Here is a 21,814-nt window from a genome sequence, read left to right on the forward strand (position 1 = left end):
TACCCCAGTTGACTTCCCTCCCAGCAAATTTAACAGTACCCTTCCACAGGCAGCTTCCCATATTTGCACACCCATGTTTACTGCACTACTCTCAATAGCCAAGAAGTGAAGCAGTCTAAATGTTCATCAACAGATGAATGAATAAAGAAAATGTTCTATTTACAATATAATACAATATTATTCAAACTTAAAATGGTGGCTGGGGAAAAGGGGGAGGTATTCAATGAATATAAAGTTTCAATTTTGTAAGATGAAGAAGTTCTAGAAGTCTGCTGCATAACAGTGTGCATATAGCTAACATTTCAGTACAGTGTATTTAAAAATGGTTAGGATGGTAAATTTTATGTTGCATGTTTTTGATAACAATTCAAAATCCGTAATAATTCTTTTATCTCAAGGAGTGTTCACTATAACGAATCTAGGTAAAGATTTTTTTTCCTAACCTCTCAGAATGCATTGTACTTCAATCTGAAGACCCATTATCTTTCTTCAAGTCTGAACAACTCTCAGCCATTTTTCCTTCAAATATTACCTCCTCCAAAATATTTTCATTATCTTCTTCTGAAATACCTTTTAAAAATACATTATTTACTCTGTTATCTATGTTAGTGTTTCATTCAGCTTTTTCTGACCTTCATCTCACTGTACTTAAATCTGGGCGATTCTTTTGCAGACTTACTCTCTAATTCAGTAATATTTAAGGTATGGTTAATCTTTATGTTCTTAAATAGAACCAGCATGTTTTCATGTTAGTAACTATATTTTTCTTTTCTATAAACTCTATTTTTCTTATTTTCATTCTATTCAACTTTGTAGTTATATTTTCAGACCTTTGTTTGATCTCTTTAATTACTTTAAGCATTATAATTGCATTTTATAATCTAAGTTTGTTCCATTATTTAAAATTCTTGGGACCCTAATAAATATGCTGACTTTTCCTTGTACGTTGCTTATTTCTACATAGAAGACTTGTAAATTGTTTCATGTGCACTCATATTCAACACATCTTTAGTTTGTTTTTTGTTTCATCTTCTTTTGCTTTTTCTGCTGGAGTGTCTTGTGTCATACATTTCTCCTATGTCTTTGCTCTTACCAAGTGGTTTTGAAAGCCCTAAATGAGTTTTTATTTTCAGGTTCCACTTAAAATTCCTATACTTTAGTAACAGGATGCCACAAAGGGAGCGTGCATTTAGAACCCACATTCATGCAGTTCTAAGGCTATTTTTTCACAGGTGATGTTTTTTGTTGTTCCAATGCCCCAATTTCTATGAACTAAACAGATTCTCCTATACTCCTTCCCCAGGCAGAAGATAAAACTTCCCTCACCCCTTTTTGAGAATTTGGGCATCACTTGATTCCAACTTTAAAGAGGGGCATAAGTTACAGATTCCCACAAGCCTAAACTCAAAGTCAGGTTTCCCAAACCCAGCTCTCAGCCCAGAAGGTCTAAATCTCCCACTAAATATTCATGGGCTACTGTGATATCAGCTTCTGTTTACCAAAATTCTGGCTTTCAGTTACTTTTTTTTTTTTAGTTACTTTTAATTCAACTAGGAATTTTTCTGTTTGTAATAGATACAGAGGTATACATATATATATAGCTAACTACCTAGATATTCCACCATATCTGTATATTTGGAAGTAGAGAATTCCTTATGCATAAACTTCATCTTGCAGGTTGCTGAAAGTAAACCCAACATATCCATCTGTAGTTGCAAAAGCTTAGGCACAGAATTATTAAGAGAAATGTCCATAGTTACTGGCAAAATTTGATTTTGGACCCCACATTCCTCACTGTTGACAGAGTTCCTCTTTGTTATTACCACATAATGGTGGCTGAGACAAACTTTTCACAATGTGCCAAAACAAAAGTAGATGGGGTCTTATCCTTGAACTTTTAAAATGTGGGCTACATAGACTCCAAAATGTACATAAAAATAAGACAGGAAATGTTTCCTGAGAATCCAAATTTTTGTTTTTAATGATCAAAAATCTTTACCAATGCATATCTTTGTATACATATAAAATTATCTATGTATATGCAAATATATTTATGACATAAATAGCTAACATTTGAATATTAACCACATGTCAGACATTTTTCAAGTTGCTTAACCTACATAATTCTCATATTATTCTCACACTGACTTTTGGTAACCAATGATAAGCATGATTTGAAAGGAAAATAATTGATTCTACACTGATGCAGTTTTGAAATGACATGAACCCTAGTCTTATCTCCAACTCTGGGGTTAATATGGCCCACAAAAGAGAGCTCTCCTAATGTTGTCAAACTTAAAAAAGAAAAAAAAAGAAAAATCATGGAAAGAAAAATCATCCTACTATAAAGGAGAAAATCCAGTTTTTTCAACACCCATTCAGCTTTGGCTCCTAGAGTAGAAAAGGGACAAGATTTGGCCTGACTCCAGTGTGCTTGTTGCATCATCCAAGCCAAAAAAAAAAAAACAAAAACCCACCATATATATATGTATATATATATATGTATATACTATATATATATGTATATATATATGTATATGTATATATATATATGTATATGTATATATGTATACACTATATGTATATACATATATATACATATAGTATATACATATATATATACTATATGTATATATATATATAGTTTTTCACCCTTCATGTGTTTCTCCAAAGCTTCTGGGATTTCTAGAAAGTTTAATTATCTTAAAAATAATTCCATATATCTAAGCAGTAATGCTTAACATCTTTCAATGTCTGCTAAGGTTTATATCTCATCTTTTTCATTTGAAAATGTTTAACTCACAGGACTACATCGTTTCCCAGTTAACCTTATTAAGCCCAATCTTAATTATGGAAGGTGTTACTTGAAAGTGAGTGAAGAATTTTGGCAAACAACCTGAGTTTCATGGCTATACTTCCAAATAGTCTTACTGACTACCAAAAGGAAATTTGTGCAATGGAAGAATATTTCTCATTATATAGTACATGGAATAATATTAACTGTAAAATCTAACACTTCCATTACTTTTCTTAGGCATCAAAATCATATTCAGGTATAAAAGCTTAAGGTCTGGAACACTATATAAAAATAACACAAGAATGACCATGTATTGTACTTATTAGAGTATAAGCGTCTGATTTTTTTCGAGTAAAATGTATTAAAATAGTAGTCTTTCCTATTACTATTTATTGAGTTATTACCATTTTCCAAAAAGCTTCCCTTCCTACTGTATGTATTTTACCTTCTTACTCTATGTCAGTCACTTTATTTAATTTTATAATTTTATAAGGCTGGGTAATGACTTTTTCCTGCATTACAGATGAGAAAACTGTTAAAAAAATTAGAAGTTTATATAAGTCCATATGGCTTATAAGTGATAGAATCAAGATTTGAATCTAATCAGTCTGGCTTTAAAGCCTCAATGATGCAGCATGCCTAGGTGACTCAGTCGATTAAGCATCGGACTCTCGATTTCAGCTCAGGTCATGATCGCAGGGTTGTGGAACCCTGCATCAGGCTCCACACTGCGTGGAGACTGCTTGGGATTCTCTGTCTCTCTCCCTGTCTCTTCCCTCTCTCTCTCCCCCTCTCCCACTCTCTTTCTCAGAATAAATAAATAAACATTAAAAACATAAATTCAATTTGGCAGACTTTCTTTTTTTTTTTTTTCTTTGCAGCCATCTGCCCATCTGCCCATCTGCCTGGCTCCAGGATTTCGTTTTATTATTTTTTTAATATGAAATTTATTGTCAAATTAGTTTCCATACAACACTCAGTGCTCATCCCAACAGGTGCCCTCCTCAGTACCCATCACCCACCCCCACCTCCCTCCCACCCCCCATCAACCCTCAGTTTTTAAGAGTCTCTTATGTTCTGGCTCCCTCCGTTTCTTTTTTTTTTCCTTCTCCTCCCCCATCTTCTGTTAAGTTTCTCAGGATCCACATAAAAGTGAAAACATATGGTATCTGTCTTTCTCTGTAGGACTTATTTCACTTAGCGTAACACTCTCCAGTTCCATCCACGTTGCTACAAAAGGCCATATTTCATTCTTTCTCATTGCCACGTAGTATTCCATTGTGATATAAACCACAATTTCTTTATCCATTCATCAGTTGTTGGACACTTAGGCTCTTTCCATAATTTGGCTATTGTTGAAACTATCATGCCAAATTCTTCTGAATATGAAGAAATTTAATTTTTTAAATTGTTGAATACCTTTATTTTCTGACTGACTTAATAAACTTTGTCCATTGAAAGAGATCTCTTTAAAAATCTGGGCGCTTAGGTGGTTCAGTGAGTTAAGCGCCAACTCTTGATTTCGGCTCAGGTCATGATCTCACGGTCATGAGATTGAGCCCCACGATGGTCAGAGTGGAGCATGGAGCCTGCTTGGGATTCTCCCTCTCTCCATCTATCTCTGCCCCTCCTCCATTCACTCTCTCCCTCACGAGCTCTCTCTCAAAATAAATAAGTGAAAACTTTTTTAAAAAGGCTAAATGATGCATAATGTTAACCAATCAGATAAATTAAGTATACATATTTCATGATTTCATCAGGATATATGATATAACATTTTGTGAAAACCTTATATACTCCATAGAGTCCACAGCACAACATTGCTACCACAATACCACTTGTTACTTACTGTTAGCCAGAAAATAAGAGCCAAGACAAAAATAAAATAAGATGATAGATTAAATTAAATGAATAGTCAAAATACTATAAATCCTGCTTCCTCCTCTTACTAGTTGTGCAAACTTGGGAAAATTGTCTCTTTATCTCAGTTTCCTCATCTGTATCATGAAAATAATAATACCTACTTCAAAAGGCTGTTGTAAGGATTGACATAATCTACATGAAGCCCTTAGACTAGTGTTTTGCAGATAGAAAACAATCAGTAAATGTTCATATGCACTGCCACTATTTGGTTGTTTCAGTATGTTTTAAAAAATACCACAAGACGTGAAGAAAAACTGAAATATAATAAAAAGGCAGATAAACAGATAAGCAAATAAAGCTAGAGAAAGAAAATAGCTTTTAAAAATATATAAAAAATAAATAATAACATGAAAGCAAAAATGAAAGAAGCTAAGAAAAAATTAAGAGACAGAAACTGAAAGATATGAAGACGAGGTAATTTTATGGAAAAACCCGTTTAAAATGCAAAAATGTAAGATTAAAACTGCATTAAGCTAAAAGCAGATTAAAATAAACAAAAGTACTCTTTCAACATTTCAAACCTTTCTCCAGAACTCTTTAAGCTGGGATGTCTCAAGCAGCTTGCAGTACCTCTTTTAAATTAGTGATTTGACTTTATATGCTTGAAAATCCTTCCATCATCATCATCATCATCATCATCATGGCAGCTAATGTTTATTAAGTTCTTACTATATGACAGGCAGTATTCTAAATTCACATTCATTTACCTCACCTAATTCTCACCATAACACTATGAAGTTTGTATTCTTAATATCTCTGTCTTACAGATATGGAAACTGAAGAAATTAATGAACTTGCCAAGGTTAGACCTCTTGTACAGGATAGAACCAGGATTTCAACAGTCAAGTTCAAGATAAAGTAAAAAAAGGCATGTTGATAAGGGAGTGCTGAAAACTACAACTTTAAAGGAAAGAGACAGGTATTTACAGAGAAATTTTGAAATCTTTATGATTTGTCAGGTAAACACCCTTATCATCACTCCAAGAAACCTATTGTAAAGATCAATGTCACTTTTCAAGGGCTTAACATCAGATTTATGGTTTTAGTTTGATATGATGTGGTTTGGGATGAATGGGAATGTTCAGATTGGTCTTTAAATAACAGCATGACGACTCCACAAGACCTATTACATGAGGTCACATAAAGATTAATGAAGGTTGTCAGAGCATAACCACATATTAAAACCAACATGTTTGCACACATTTTCCACCTCTCCTTCTTTATAAATTAATCTCTATTTTAGAGTGAATAAAATTATGCAAGTAAACATGATATGTTCTGTGATTTCACGCATAATATAAAGGAAATCCTTTTGCTCTATATTAAGCTCTAAACAAAGAAGAAAAAAGGTCAAGCAGAGAAGTTGCAGAATTGATTCCTTTCTGGAATGAATCATGGACAGGAGTTAGCAAAGATAGGTGAGAAAGAGTTGTGTCAAAGCTTCTCTGCACATCTTCAGCCTCCCTGCCACATTTGTGTAACAGTGAAGAACAATGATAACAATGGTTCTCACATTTAGTAAACAAATCTAAAACAAAAACAAAAACAAAAAAAAGGCTTCAAATTAAAATGTAGGATATTTCCTTCTAGGAACAGGTTATTCATCCATTAACTGAGTGAGTTTTGTATTGTCATGTAATCAGAATGTTTTTGGTAAGGTAAATTATATTCTTAGATAAGATTATATTCTCTACTTTGTCAAGAGTTGAGTTTTGGAAAGGAATTTGCTTTGCCTTAATCAATACAGAGTCATGCAATTAATAATATTACTTAGTAAAGGGATATAATGTTTCCCCTCCTTAAATTTTTCTTCATAATTACTTCTTATTTCTTTTTTGAACTCAGTATTTGGAAGACAAAATGAAAAGAAAGATAATAAGATCATCTGATTTCTTGGATCTGTCATGTAAACGCATTTTTTCCAAATTTGAAAATAATGTCTATTACTGTAATTAGGGCTTGGAAAGCTAATTTAGAGAATAACATTAAACTTAACCTTTTCCTGAACTGAACTGAACCTTTTGGGGTTCATAGAAATTCAGTACACCTCTTCTTGGAACCTTGAAAAAAGATGCTGTTTTTAATCATAATGACTATCAGAAATAGTTCACTGTCATCATTCTATATTAAGCAGGCATGTGTCAGACTAGCACAGTTCAACGCAATATTTCATGTTTCTTGCCTTTTGACCTCCATCATTTTCCTCATTTTTAGTGTCTAAAAGCAATTAATTGATACAAAATAGGATTGATGACTATAAATAAAAATAACAACAATAAGATACTAAAGGTTAAGAACTTAAAACAATGTTAAAATTTTAGGGAAAACATGAGTTTATATAACCTAACTAAAAGAGGCCAGGAATTCTCAAAATAGCTGATATGCTTCTCCACCCCCTGGGGTAGTTGGGTGTATTGAGGCATACTTACTGTGCGACTGTTCATTTTGGACTGGATGATTTTAATGGCTTTCATTCCAATTTAGAATTTTACCCCTAGGGCCACATTCTGAGAATTTTATTCAAAATAACCCGACTCCTGAAATCCCCCTTATGATTTCAACTCCTTCCTGTCCACTTTTCCCATGTCTCTCTCACATAAAAATTGTTGTTTAATCTTATCATTATCTCTTACTGTTTGACCTTGCTCGTAGAATGATGATTTTTAGGATGAATTTTATATATACTTTCTCATTTAATATTCGAGTGTAGGTATTTTAATTTCCCCCATTTGACAAATGAAAGACTACTGCTTAGAGAGGCAAAATTAATCAGTGATGTTCTCCCTATGCAATAGTCCACCTAACTACAAAGCTCATGTTCTTAATCACCACAAAATATGCTCTCTGTCTTCTTTACTTTCATCCTTATCCATACCCATGTAAAATCAGGTCATCAATACAGTCTATAATATTTTCTGATTTCTTTCTCCTGACTTTTTGGAAGCCCCAATATTCCTTTCAAATCCTACTTTCAAGTCCTAGAGCAACTCACTTGTTTTCTCTGCTTTTGCTCTCAGCTTGAGAAATGTTAAAGAAAATTAAGTTCTTGTGCTCAAAGGCTATATTATAAAAACATTATTTCAAACTGCAATTATAGCCTTAAATGTACACAACATTTTCACTATTTAAAAAAAAAATGTTTATTTACTTTTGAGAGACAGCAAGCAAGCAGGGGAGGGGAAGAGAGAGAGGGAGACAGAGGATCTGAAGTGGGCTCTGCACTGACAGCAGAGAGCCTAGTGTGGGGCTTGAACACACAAACCATGAGATCATGACCTGAGTCAAAGTCAGACACTTAACCAACTGAGCCACCCAGGTGCCCACATTTTCAGCATTTTTTAACTTACTTCCTTTTCTCACACTTCACTCAAGCTGCCCAGATTCCATACAAGTATTTGAGACCTCCAATTCTGCCCCAAATTTTGTACGCTTTGAAGAACTTGGGTTGCGAAAGAAAGAAAGAAAGAAAGAAAGAAAGAAAGAAAGAAGAAAGAAAGAAAAAGAGAAAGAAAGAAAGAAGAAAGAAAGAAAGAAAGAAGAAAGAAAGAAAGAAAAAGAGAAAGAAAGAAAGAAGAAAGAAAGAAAGAAAGAAAGAAAGAAAGAAAGAAGAAAGAAAGAAAGAAAGAGAAAAGGAAAAGAACATAATTAAATTAAAAAGTCTATAAACCTTTCTTTCTCTAAATTTCAAAAGAGAGGACATCAAGAATTCTTAACCCCTGCCTCAGGGACTTCTTCAACTTAATTTTAAGCAGAAATTTGGGTTCATGAGCAGCTTTTTTTCTTTGAGAAAAGGACAATAATATTTATTAGATTCTCCAAAGGAGTCTGTGATCCAAAAAAGTTTATACAGAATTGACCTGTATCTTCACACTGTTCAACCTGCTTCTCTTTAGTGTGAGGAACACATGAACTTCTTCCAAATTTAGAATTATTGTATCTTCCTGGTAAATTGATGCACACACACACACACACACACACACTCACACTAATGTATGTGCTTTGTCAGTACTATAGTTGAGTTTTAAATTTTTGACAGTCTCAAGCTCTGCCTTCAACTGAAGTATTCACAGAATTTTTAGAACATTTAGGCTTAAATCTGCCACTTACTTTTTGTTTGTCCCATCTGTTTTTATGTCTTTCCTCTTTCTTGCCTTCTTTAGGAGTATATATTGATTATTCTAATTTTCTTCTCTTATTACACATTTTTAAAATATTTTTTTATTATCATGGAGATTTAATTATGCATTCTTTACTCACTAAAGTCCACTATAAGTTAGTACATTTCCACTTCTCAGACAATGCAAAGATCTGAGAATAATCATTTAACTCTCTTCCAACTTTCATACTGTTGTTTTCTTAAAACTCTTCAGACATTTTTATATTGATTTAGATGTACTCACTTGTTGAGTAGATGTACTCACACTTCTTTCAGTGTCTTTAAGCCTTCCTATATCTCTGTATCTTCATGTGAGATTGTTTTCTTCTGCCTTTATATACTTTTCAGTATTTCTACATTGCATGTCTGGTGGCAACAATTTTTTTTCTTTTTATTTATTGTCTTAAAATGCTTTTCTTTTATGTTCTTTTAAAAAAATTTATATTTATTTTGGGGGGGGGGGGTAGGGAGAGAGCATGAGCAGTGGAGGCACAGAGAGAACAACAGAGAATCCCAAGCAGGCTTGGTGCTATGAGCACAGAGCCTGACACAGGGTTCAAACTCACAAACCATGAGATCACGACCTGAGCCAAACTCAAGAGTTGGACATGAACAAATTGAGCCACCCAGGCACTCCTCTTTTATGTTCATTTTTGAGATATATCTTTACATAGAATTAAGAATTCTATGTTGATAGTTATATCCTTCTCAGCCCTTTAAAAATAATTCCATTATTCACTGGTTTCCATTGATCCTGTTGAGAAGTCAACTATTTCGAAGATCATATGCCATTGCTTCTCTGTCAGCTTTTACCTCTTTTTCTTTAGATTTCAACAACTGTATGATAAAGTTGTGGTTTTCCAAAACTGATGACAGATATCAAGCCACAGATGTAGAAAGTGCTATGACCCCTAATAGTATGAATACAAAGAGCATCATGTTGTCACTCACGCAGCTTGCCCAGTTGTTTTTGGCAGGAAGTTTGTTCTAAACTCCTAGATCACCATTACACGAAGTACTGTGAATTTCTTCCAAAATTAACCCTGCCATCTATTCTTCTCATTCATTCATGATTCTGACATTTTTTTCCTATACTTCATTATCTACTCAGGCATCTTCTACTATGGCATTTATCTGATAGTTAAAATATTCTAAAAGTCCTACCTCATCAAAACCTATAGTCGTTTTGTCATAATTGCTGAGCCAATGGCTTTGCTTCAGTCTACAATCAAGTGGACTTACTTGCATGATTTGATGCTACTGATTTATTTCTTATTGGTTAAACCCATTCACCTCTTGGTTCTGAGACTCTGCTTGTTCTTATTTCTCTTCTTACATCTCTAAATACCCTTCGTAAACTCCTCTTCCTATGCTTATCTCTGAAATTTGGTTTTATTATGGTTCCTCCCTCAGTCACCTTTACTTCTTCCTATATCCTTCTTCACTAAACGGCTACATTATCACATATAACTTTTAAATGAATAATTTTTTATCTGCTCTTCAATTCTTTCTTCTGTCTTACAACTCTCAGTTTCGAACTAATTCATGAAAATTTCAGTTTTATCATTAACTACTTCATCTTAAAATGTCCCCAAAAGAACAATCTTTCCTCTGTTCCTTCCATCAAACAAGTCATATTTACCATACATGAAATGTCCTGTATCTCATTTCATGATATAAAACAGGAAGTCCCCCAGTGTGGGTTCATTTTTAACCTCTCCATTTTCTTTATTTTTTCCTGTCAGTACCTGTTTTTGCACACTACTCAAATCTCAATTTTAACTTTCAAAGTCATATCCTAATTTCCTTTCCTACTTTCTTCAGAGATAAGAAAAAAAAAGTAGTTTACCTTTACTGAATGCTTGTAGAGTTGCAATCACTACAATTAAAACCTCATTTAATTCTCATAACAGACCAATGAAATAAATGGTTTCATCCTTACTTTAGAGATGGGAAAATTAAGATTAACAAAGGTGAAGTAATCTACTGAGGCTGAATAATTGAAAAACAGAACAGTTGGGTTTGAACACAGGGAGTTTGGGCTGTTAGCAACTATGAATATTACCCACACTTTGTGACTTGATTCTTGAAAAAGCTTCATAAGTAGTTCTCCAGCTCCACACAGTCCTTTTTAAAAAACATTTTATTTTGTTTTTTTGAGAGAGAGCAAGAGTGTATATGTGAGCAGGGGAGGGGCAGAGAGAGAGAGAGAGAGAGAGAGAGAGAGAGAGAATCCCAAGCAGGCTCCACGTAGGGCTTGATCACACACCTGTGGAATCATGACCTGAACTGAAATCAAGAGTTAGACACAACTGACAGGACCACCCAGATACCCTCACACAGACCTTTTTAATAATACCTCCTGATTCTCACAAGTTATTTTTCTGAAGATAAACCTTATCATATTCCACCCTTGTTTAAAACTTGTTTTGATGTCTCTTCATTGCTCTCAGGATAGAATGACATTCTAATACCATCAAAACTTGCCTGGTTTAACTCCCTATTTTGTTGTCACTCCTCCCCCTGCCAACATACCCAATAATCACTTGTATCAGTCTCCTTTCTGAACTTTCATCTATACTTTATTCACCAGTGACCTTCCCCTTTTTTCCCAACCTATCTCCTAATTATGTGTCTTTGCTCACATATTGATTCCTCTGGGAAGATCTCCCCCAGATTTTCTTCACATTTCTCAAAACTTTATTAATTAACATATTCTAGTTTGTTTCATGCACATACTAGTCTGTTTCATGCCACCTCTATATAGTATAATGACACTATGTGTTTTTTTAATTAATATACCTATTAAGGAGCAATGAATATATGCCAAGAAGAATTCAGAGTAGACTTTTTAGTATATTCTGAGCCAGTGAACATTACTGGACCCCAGGGCAAATGCAGTACTCTGTCCCACAACGGCTAAGTGTGTCTGTACCCGGTATGTTTTGTTACACTGAGACCTCTCTTTATGCCGATTGTTTTCTGTTCTTATGGAGAGTTTTGATTCACTATGGTTTAAAAAAGCTGTACAGATAATAATGCTGGTTCTGCAAAAAAGAAACAAAGGAAAAGGGTCATTTTGTATATTAAAATGAGATTTTTACACAAGTTGTGTTTTCTTCAAAGATACAGTCAAAGAACTATAGAGTAAGTACCAGCAGCATCTAAAGAGCAGTGAGAGTCTTTGATATTACGCAGAGTATTATAAATATAACTCCATTCTGAAAGGATACAAAATAATTATGTGAATGGTAGTCAGAAAAATGATGGGTAGACATATGTTTAGACTTCAGAATATTGAGAGACTTTTAAAAATGACTGACAATTCTTAATGCCAAGAATACATCTCCATAGGGACAGGACAATAATGACTCTATAGCATTAGGGGAAAACCCATGCTTTGTTCATGTTTATTTTTTCAACATTTAGCACAGTATCTGGCACTGTGTGTGAGCTGAACAAATTTTTTAAGTCAATTTGAATTCGGTCTCTTGCTATGCAAGGGGGTAAGATCACATAGGGATATGAGAAGAGAAGAAGGAGGGTAGGGAAGCACAGTGGTACACATGTGGTTTCTGGATTTAGAGTACCTGCTCTATGTCCCAGATCTATCATTTACTCGTTCTGTTCCTACATTTTCTTTCCTTCAATAGCCTCTTTTAGACATTAGACAGTTGACAGTTACTATTGTACCTATTCATGGGGTTGTTGTTACAACTGAATGATTTCATACATATAAAAGTGTTTAGGGTAGTTCTTGACACAAAATAATCACTTGTTGTGATGAGCACTGGGTGTTGTATGTACTGAATTCTACTTCTGAAACCAATATTGCACTGTATGTTAACTAAAATTTAAATTAAAAAAAAAGCATTTATTAAATGTTGTTGTCTTCCACTATTATTAAGACAACTTCCCAAGGAAACAAATATTTAAAAGACTGGTAAAAGCATAAGAGACTGTTAAAAACTGAGAACAAACTGAGGGTTGATGGGGGGTGGGAGGGAGGGGAGGGTGGGTGAGGGGTATTGAGGAGGGCACCTTTTGGGATGAGCACTGGGTGTTGTATGGAAACCAATTTGACAGTAAATTTCATATATTAAAAAAATAAATAAATAAAATAAATAAATAAAAACATAAACTCCAAAACTAAAAAAAAAAAAAAATAATAAATAAAATAAAATAAAATAAAATAATAAATAAAAAATAAAAGACTGGTAAAAGAGGAAGTGGTGTGGAAAAGAAGCCTGCAAAAGAAACTGAAGATAAGTGGCTAGAGAGGTGGGAGCATACACACACACACACACACACACACACACACACACACACACGTATGCACACATAATACACAATCATGGGACCCAAGGGAAAGGTGTTTCCAAAAGGAAATGAGTCCATGGTATTGAATGTGGCTAAGAAGTCAAGAAAGATAAGCAATGGAAATTGCTCCCTATATTTAGAGAAAAGAAGGTTTTTTGCTGATCTTGGAAATAGCAGTATAAAACCAACTGCAGTAAGTGAATGAAAAAAAGGGAAGAAGGAGAGTTAGGCATTACAGACAATTCTTTCAAAAGTTCTAGTTTGAAAGAGGAGGAATAGAGTGACAGCTGAAGGAACATGGTGGACAGAGAGTTTTGTTCAGTTTTTAAATAGGAGAGACTATCAATACATGGAATATCTTTATGAAATGAATGGTTGACAAAATTGTCTTGTAAAGTATAATAAAACATTTGCCTTTCCATACACACACACACACACACACACACACACACACACACACACACGTACATGTATATATACACACACAGGTCCTGGTTTATATTTATATTTATCATTTGAATAGGTGGTTTAAACATATATATTCACAAATATGTATTTGAAATATTCAAAGAACACAGGATGTGGAAAGGCTTTAGAGGCAGAAAACTGAAGAATTCTGAGAACACGTATTTTCATATTTTACATTTCCACAAAAGGGTATTTTAGTGGGAGCCATTTGCACATTAAAAAAAAGGACTACACTAAATAAGAACAAATAGGCCACTGGCCAATGTGTAAATAGTGCAAATACTGTCACATTTGTTTTATTCTCCTCTTTCACACCTTTGGAAAGCAGTGGAAAACATGAGCAACAATACCATCAAAACACCATAAGCTCCTCAAATTGAGAAAAGTTCTATCAGAGACTTCAAAAATCACAGTAATAGAAACTGTAGGCATTAACATTGATAGTAATAGTAAATATTAATACTATTTTAATATTAAAATTGATAGCATTTGTATTAATAATGGCAACATAAGTGTCAGTAACATTAATACTAATAGTAACAAACTTAAAGCTTTGCCTGGTAATAGTCGTATCTTGTCTTCTGAGGACATACAGCTAAAGCATGTAGAATGGGCACGTGATATGGGAGGCAGGGGCATCTGGCAAGACAGATATATCTTATAATACAAGAACCAGTCTAGAACAGACAGCATCTCAAAAACATTTCGAGTCCTTTACTTATCCAAAGGCTCACTCAATGGAAGCCTTTCCCAATTCAACTTGTATAAACCCAGTGAAGTGGTGAAGGTAGCAGGGGCAGCAGGCACAGGGATTTATTCTTATGAATAAATAGCCAAAGTTCTCTGTTTGCTTGTCTCTCTTTCTACATATGCTGAATGATAGAATGGATGAGTGCTACTTACAACAATAAATTTACAACTCATTTTTTAGCCATGTATGGAGCTCATGATATATTCAAAAGATTAATGTTTACACTGCTTTCCTTAAATCAATTCACAAATGTTGTTGGGACATTTAGAAAAATTAGGAACTGTAGGGTTTGACTGGTTTTGCAGAGCTATACGCTTTGGAGTGGATCCCACTGCTATGTTCAGGTTTTATGAGAAACCAGCCAGATTTGGGGTGAGTCTGAAGGTTGATCCATTACAAAATTTACTCCCACCTCCCTCCCTCTGAGAAAAGCTTACTGGAGAAAAGCTTAACTAAGAAGAAAGCTGGAAGGTGGGGGTGGGCAGAGGGTAGAGGTGGTGGGGGAACTAGTACAGCTGTGGGTCATTAACAATAATCACAGCCCGCCAGCATGAAAGGAAGCAGAGCGTGAGTATCCCCTTTTTCCCTTTCCCTGTAAGAAGCCATCTGGACAAGTCAGTTTAGAATAAACGCTAGTAAGGGAATTTTATTCTATTTGACTTTATTTAAAGTCCTGGTGTAGACCACGCCTTTGCTTTGGCTTTGGCTTTGAAATTTGGGCCTGAGAAAACCCCAAAATAAAAGCACACCTCTGGGTTTGCAGCACGACAGTGTTGTCCTAAATGAAAGTTCACGGCAGAATGGGGAGCTTATTCTCTGCACTGGGTGATGGGGAGGAGAGCGCCTCATTGCAGTGGCCCAGGGCTCAGTGCCAAGCTGCATTCTGTTTGGGGTTGGCTGGCCAGCACTATCTTTGCTGTCTGGTAGAAATGTTAATGTGCTTATAATTGCCTCTTTACTTAAAAATCCAGGCCTAGTATTTATTTAGAAATAAAAGAAACTGAGGGTAATATTTTCAAGGAAAAAAAAAAGGAAGAAAGAGCAAACTCCCAAATTTCTTTTGGAGTATAAAATCTACTGGTGGCTTTACTTTTGCTCTTTTGTCTAAAAAGTTTTCTTTGTCCCATTCATCAAGGTCATTCTATGTGAAACTATAAGTCAAAAATATCCTAGTGATTATATTTATTCACTTAATGCATGGAGCAGCACCCCACTACTTTAAATTTATTTACCACCTTTGAAATTTGTATTACAGCTTGATGAATTTATAGAAATATATTCAGCCAAAACAATCTATTTATTTGAAGACACTGATTTTAATTGGCCACTTTCTTCTTACAGAAGAGTGATGTGTTCCTTTTTGAAAATCATACAAAATAATACTTTATAATGAAATCACATAAGATTTTTGGTAGCCTCTTATTACCAATTGAGTTGCTCTCTTATTATATTTTAGAATTATTTGTGAGTTTAACATTGAGGACTTAATGATGTGGTGGAGATTGTTTAAATAATATAAGGATAAATGTGAACACTCACAATTAGTCCTTCAACTTCTCATTAGTTACATACTGGCACAAAGTTGTTAACCATAAAGCAACATCTTTGAGTGAATGGATAAAGGGCAGGATGCTCTATTATGGCATAGATGCCCGCAAATAGTCAGACTTGGGAAGTCCAGCTGGCAAATGTATAATATTAGTCCAAAACTTAGGCATTCTTACTCAGAAGGAATAATTTCAGTCCCCAAAAGAATTCCATCTGTCTTAAAAAAAAAAAAAAAAAAAAAAAAAAAACAAAGAATTCCATGTCTTTTTCTTGAGCATATAATATACAGTTGAGGTTAGAAAAGTAGGATCAAAGATGAGTAACGACTGTGACATTAAGAAAAAGGATATTTTATATATTTTTACCCAGGAAGCAGAGTTTCTTTCTAGCATCATCTGCTTTATGTTATTATATAGCATATTTATTGTATAATCTAGCATTTAAAAAAAATACCCATCTGTAGACAGACATAATATACATTTGGTAGAGGAAAAATAAAGTGAATAAAATTTTATGTTTTGGTTTTTTTTTTAGATGTTACTTGGATAGATTTTTATTGTTGTTTTCATTTTAGCAGTAAAGAACACTTAAAATGTTATTTTCTCTACTCTTACTTGATCTATTTATAAGGTTATATATTTAGCCCTGTTTAAACTGATCAATCAAGACACGAGGCTAGAAAACTGCTAATGCTGCCTTGATGTTCAAAACCTTTTTGTGAAAAGGTTGACTCAGTGAATTATGTCAGTTAGAGTTTTTTCCTCAAGATCTAACTGGAGCTTGGTTTACAAAACTCAAAATGAATCCAACAAAAATAAGCTGAAAAAAGACTAGCTGTCCTCATTTGTCCTGCTGTCCTCTTTTCAAGCTATTTTTTTCCTTTGGTGGTAAAGTTTTTACTTTGGGGTTTCTAAAATGCCATAGCTGGCTGTATTTACATTTTGAATACCTAGTCATGTGGAAGTTTTAATTCTCTATTGACACAGCTTTGAGTGACGTGTTTCTTTGAGAATGGTCCAAATAGAATGTTCTGGATTCACAAACAGCTGATGCTACCCCTTATGTGTAAAATGGAAAGAAAAAAAAGAAAGAAAGAAAAGTCTTCACAGAAACAGGATGATTCCATTGCTACTAGAATAATTCATGTAACTAAAGTGACAGGCTCATTTTAAAGACAATATTGTTAGAATCATTTATTCAGTTCCTGTTGTGGTGGATGCTCTACCAGAGGGAGGACCCTGACAGAAACAAATTGTAATAGTCAAGAGATGTTGCAGCAGCATGACACAATAAAAGGAAAGGACATCACCTTAGAATCACCTAGGGAAGTTTTCCTTGGGAGGAAAGGCCACCGGGAGGCCACTGAAGGGGCTTTGGTAATAAAGTAAACACAGTACTAGAAGCTCTGTCCAGAAAAACAAAAACAACACCTGAGAATCTGGAGGTTACTAGTGAGTTTAAAGGGGTGGCCTGAATTTAGGAGGTACCTGTTAACAGACTCATCTGTATCACTGCTTCTTGTTTCTTTTTTTCAATTTTTTTTTACATTTATTTATTTTTGAGAGGCAGAAAGAGACAGAGCACAAGTGGGGGAGGGGCAGAGAGAAAGAGGGGGAGACACAGAATCTGAAGCAGGCTCCAGCCTCTGAGCTGTCAGCACAGAGCTCAATGCAGGCCTTGAATTCACGCAGGAAACCATGAGATCATGACCTGAACCGAAATCAGACGCTTAACCGAGTGAGCCATCCAGGCGCCCCACTGCTTCTTGTTTCCGACAAGAGCAATAGCTGTATCTAAACCGAAATAGCTGATTGCTACATACAGCTGAAAAAATTTTGTTCAACTATGTATTGAACCAGACGCTAGAGATTCACTTTTCCCAGAAAAACTGCTGTGAAAGAGGTCTATCCTCCATTCTGAATTCTATGCCCAATCTTCATGGACATTCTCACCTTCCCTGCCTTTCATTTCTGCTGACTGAAATTCATACCCCACCCACTGTTTCTGTGACTTCTTTCAGGAAGACTCAGAATTCCAGCTTCCATGTTTTGAACAGGTAATATTTATCTTAAATCTTCCTTGGATGTCACCTCAAAAATCACCTCAAAATATCCAAAACAGAGTTTTTTATTTTCTTCCTGAGTTGCTTCTGATCCTAATCTTTCTCATCTCAACAAACTACCAGCCCTCTGCTGTCATTTCAAGAAGTCATCCTTGATTTTTTATCTTCTCTCAGGCCTTACATCCAATTCTTCACCAATTCTTATTGGCTCTACTCCAGAATATATCTTGAGTTCACCCATCTCTACAGCTACCACTTTAGTTAAACCCATCATCATAGACAACAGTAGTAGCCTCCTTCCTGGTCTCTCTGCTTCCTCTCTTGCCTCTCTACAACTTATTCATTATACAGCATTCAGAGTGATTACATAAAAATATGTACTATATAATTACCTCCTTTTCTCCCTTTGCTTAAAACCCCTCAATGTCTACCCACTGCTCTTGGGATAATCCAGCCCCGCCACTATCACCTGCAAGACTCTACATGAAATGCCTCTAAACTTACCTCTTCAACTTCATTCCTTACTATTCTCCCTCTTGCTCATTCGTCATAGCCACGATGATCTTCCATTCGTATAACAGTGCCAAATGTGTTGCTTCCTTAGATCCTATGCTTTTCCAGGAACTGAAAACAATCAGACTAAGAGACCAATCAGAATTTGTGGGCTACCACGATCTTTTTTTTTTGGCTATCTTCTGAGCACACTGTTCTTAGGCATTGCTCTCTCTAATGTCACTAGTGCTTGCATTTTCATCATATTTAATGTCCTTTTTTCAGTTCTCATCATCCTTTGGCCTTGCTGAAGCAATGGATGTTCTCGTATACTTCCATCCTTCAGAATTATTTCTATGAGTTTTGAGGGAACTTGATGGCTATTGATATCAGAAGTAAGTTACCATGATACGAATTATGCTGCCAGAGCTGCTGGGTGTTATTTCGAGTTCTGTCACTTATTAAATATATGACCTTGAGAAAGTTCCTTAAAATCTCCAAGACTCAATTCTATCACTGATAAAATGAAGCAGCTACTTGGTGGCATAATGCACATAATGTGCTCTGCACAGTTCCTGACACAGAGTGAGCACTAAATAAATATAACTTATAATTGTAATATGGTTCAACAGGCAACTTTAGAAGAAAAAAAATAATATTGTGTATAATCACAAGAAAGCCTGAAATCATTACTATTTGGAATGGGAGGAATGAAGACTAAACCTTTCCAAGGCAATCAAAACCCATTTATTTAGTCATTGTGTTTTATTGTCTTTTACACTTGAACTCCGGGTTGAGTACAATTTGCTCTCAAAATAATGACTTAAACTAGAGAATGCCAAAAAGCCAAATTTTCCCCAGGCTATCATTGTGATAAATTTAAAATGTGCTCTGAGAGGGTGATACATTGACCCAAATTCATTGAAGTAGGTTCTAATTATGCCATTGTTTATTACTGTGACAAGTGTTTTGACCATAGGACTGATACTAGAAACAAACAGAGACGTTATTAACTTGCCATAAAATTTTTTAAACTATGTGGGTTGTGTTAAACATGCAGCTCTAATAATAGCAGGCTCATTTTTAAAAGGCTCCAAGAAATACATAGATAGACAATCATTTTTATTTTAAAAGTATAAAAGGATAAAAAGGTTTAAAAGGATAAAAATATTTTTGTCTTTCTCATTTTGGATGGTTGTTTTTTATAATGAAGAGAGACAGGGCTAACTGTTCAGAAGCTGAGATAAGCAGCGTGCCTATAGGCTTCCAGCAACCCTGAGAGAATGGCAAATGGCCTCCAGAAAGCAGATGGCAGAATTCTAGTGCATTGAAAAAGATGGGAGGGGATTCAAGGTAAGCAAGTAAAAAGGTGCCAGCACTCCAAAAGGCAAAAGCAAAAACAAAAACATAAACACAACCAAAACCAAAAATACTTTTTTTGATGACTTCCTTGGAGCACTTACCACTTGGTAATGCTACAGAGGATTCTCTCAGGGGTTCAGGAAAGAAAGAAAGAAAGAAAGAAAGAAAGAAAGAAAGAAAGAAAGAAAAAAAAAGGAAAAAAAGGAAGGAAGGGAAGAAGGAAAGGAAGAAAGAGAGAAAGGGAGGGAGAGAGAGAAAAAGGGAAAGAGGGAGGGAGAGAAAGAAGGAAGGAGGAAGGAGGGGGGAAGGGAGGAAGGAAGGGAGGGAGGGAGGGAGGAACAGAGGGAGGAAGGGAGGGAAGGAAGAAAGAGAGAAAGGGAGGGAGAGAAAGAGAAAGGGAAGGAGAGAGGGAGAGAAAGAGAGAAGGAGAGAGGGAGGGAGGGAGGGAAGGAAAGAAGGAAGGAAGGGAGGGAGGAAGGGAGGGAGGAGTATATACTAACTGAATACATTTCCTTGATCCTTTTAAAGATAGGAGGGGGAAGGGACTGACAGACTATTTTGCTACTCACAGAAGTGCGGGGAGTGCTAGCTGAGGCTCAGCCAGGACTAAGAGGCAACAGTTCTCAAGGAAGAACCTTCCCTAAGACACTACTTGCTCTGCAAGTTGGTGAAGCTGATGCTGACTGCAGCTCACATTTTTTGTCTGAAATTTCATCTTTGAATCTAGACTTGAGCCTTCATTCACATTTCATTAAGTGTGCTAAAAAAAACTACCTAATTTAAAATGATAACATAAACACAGCTTTTATAACATTCTTCTATTTTTCCCTTTGTAATTTCTTTCCTTCCACAAGGTCTTGTTTTCAGCTACAAACAACCATTCATACCTGTTAAAGAAATGTTTCTCAAGGTGGGATTCAATAATCAGTGACATCAGAATCACCATGGGAACTGGCTAAACAAGCAGATTCTTGGTCCCTGAATCTAATAAAGCTCCCTCTACAATTTGAGAACTACGGAATTTAAAAAAAAAAAAAAACAACTTAAAAGATTTGAAGTTTCAGAAAAGAACAGCAGGGTATGTCTTGTTCATTTTTAAGCTCTCAAAATGCTGAGCAGAGTAGCTGGTATAAAAGAGGCAAGCAATAAATGTTGGTTAAATAAAATGAATGAACAGTAGTTGAATTTCAGGCACCTGTATCCATCACTTGGTTTTCCCTGTGGTTCAGAAACATTCTCCAGTCTAACCTTTCTACCAAGTAGTTCTAGAGACATGGAGGTCTGCAAGTGGGGGCAGCTACTTTACAGTATGCTCCAGAGTCCCAGTTAAGTAATAACCATGAGGCCTTACTTTCTCATGACTTGCAACATGAATACTGCAGTAACTCCCCTAAGCACACTCCTACAGAAAGGATGAGAGCTGCTTGCAAGGGGAGACATATTCAGTTTCAAATTTGAACAGTTGATTGGGGAATTCTTATTTGATCTCAGAGGAATTAGCTAAGTACTTAGTTGTACATTTCCGTCAACTGCTGCTTCCTATGGGAGGATTTCTATATGGCTTTCTTTTTATAACTTTCATCTAAGGAATTTTGTCAGTTACTTTTGGCCCCAGATATATGCAGTTTTAACATCCAGTATAGTATTACCTAACAGGAAAATGTTTCAATCTGTGACTGATTTACCAATAGAAATGTTAGCACAGACCCAATGGCTGATCTTACATGTGTGTAGCGCTTTATAGATTTTTTCAACTATGCTCATAAATAAGAGAGTTACCATTTCAAGGTAGAATCACTGACATATAGTCAGGGCAGTTCGGACACAATTGGTATCATTTATCTTCCTCTCTGCCATTATCCATTCTAATTTCCCCCTGCCTCAGCTATACCCTCTATTGTTCTTAGTGGTTTCCTTGGTGGTGTGGGCCAAATC

General features: G+C 35.3%; 2 long non-coding RNA genes across 8 annotated transcripts in view; one reads left to right on the forward strand and one right to left on the reverse strand.

Moving 5' to 3' along the window:
- The window catches only part of LOC132686320 (uncharacterized), a 390,554-nt gene that overhangs the window by 291,298 nt on the left and 77,442 nt on the right, over positions 1 to 21,814 (reverse strand). For 4 of the 5 annotated variants that reach the window (XR_014136398.1, XR_014136397.1, XR_013553086.2 and 1 more), the window contains exon 2: positions 18,530 to 18,649. This is a non-coding gene — a long non-coding RNA (uncharacterized LOC132686320). Of the gene's footprint in view, positions 1 to 18,529; positions 18,650 to 20,444; positions 20,917 to 21,814 lie in introns of those variants that run through there. The other variant, XR_014136396.1, reaches the window with a different exon arrangement.
- The window catches only part of LOC144614853 (uncharacterized), a 116,441-nt gene continuing 115,531 nt past the window's right edge, over positions 20,905 to 21,814 (forward strand). For all 3 annotated transcript variants that reach the window (XR_013553087.1, XR_013553089.1, XR_013553088.2), the window contains exon 1: positions 20,905 to 20,957. This is a non-coding gene — a long non-coding RNA (uncharacterized LOC144614853). The remainder of the gene's footprint in view (positions 20,958 to 21,814) is intronic.

Source organism: Panthera onca, chromosome F1 (assembly GCF_046562875.1).
Source record: "Panthera onca isolate mPanOnc1 chromosome F1, mPanOnc1 haplotype 2, whole genome shotgun sequence".
Lineage (NCBI taxonomy): Eukaryota > Metazoa > Chordata > Mammalia > Carnivora > Felidae > Panthera > Panthera onca.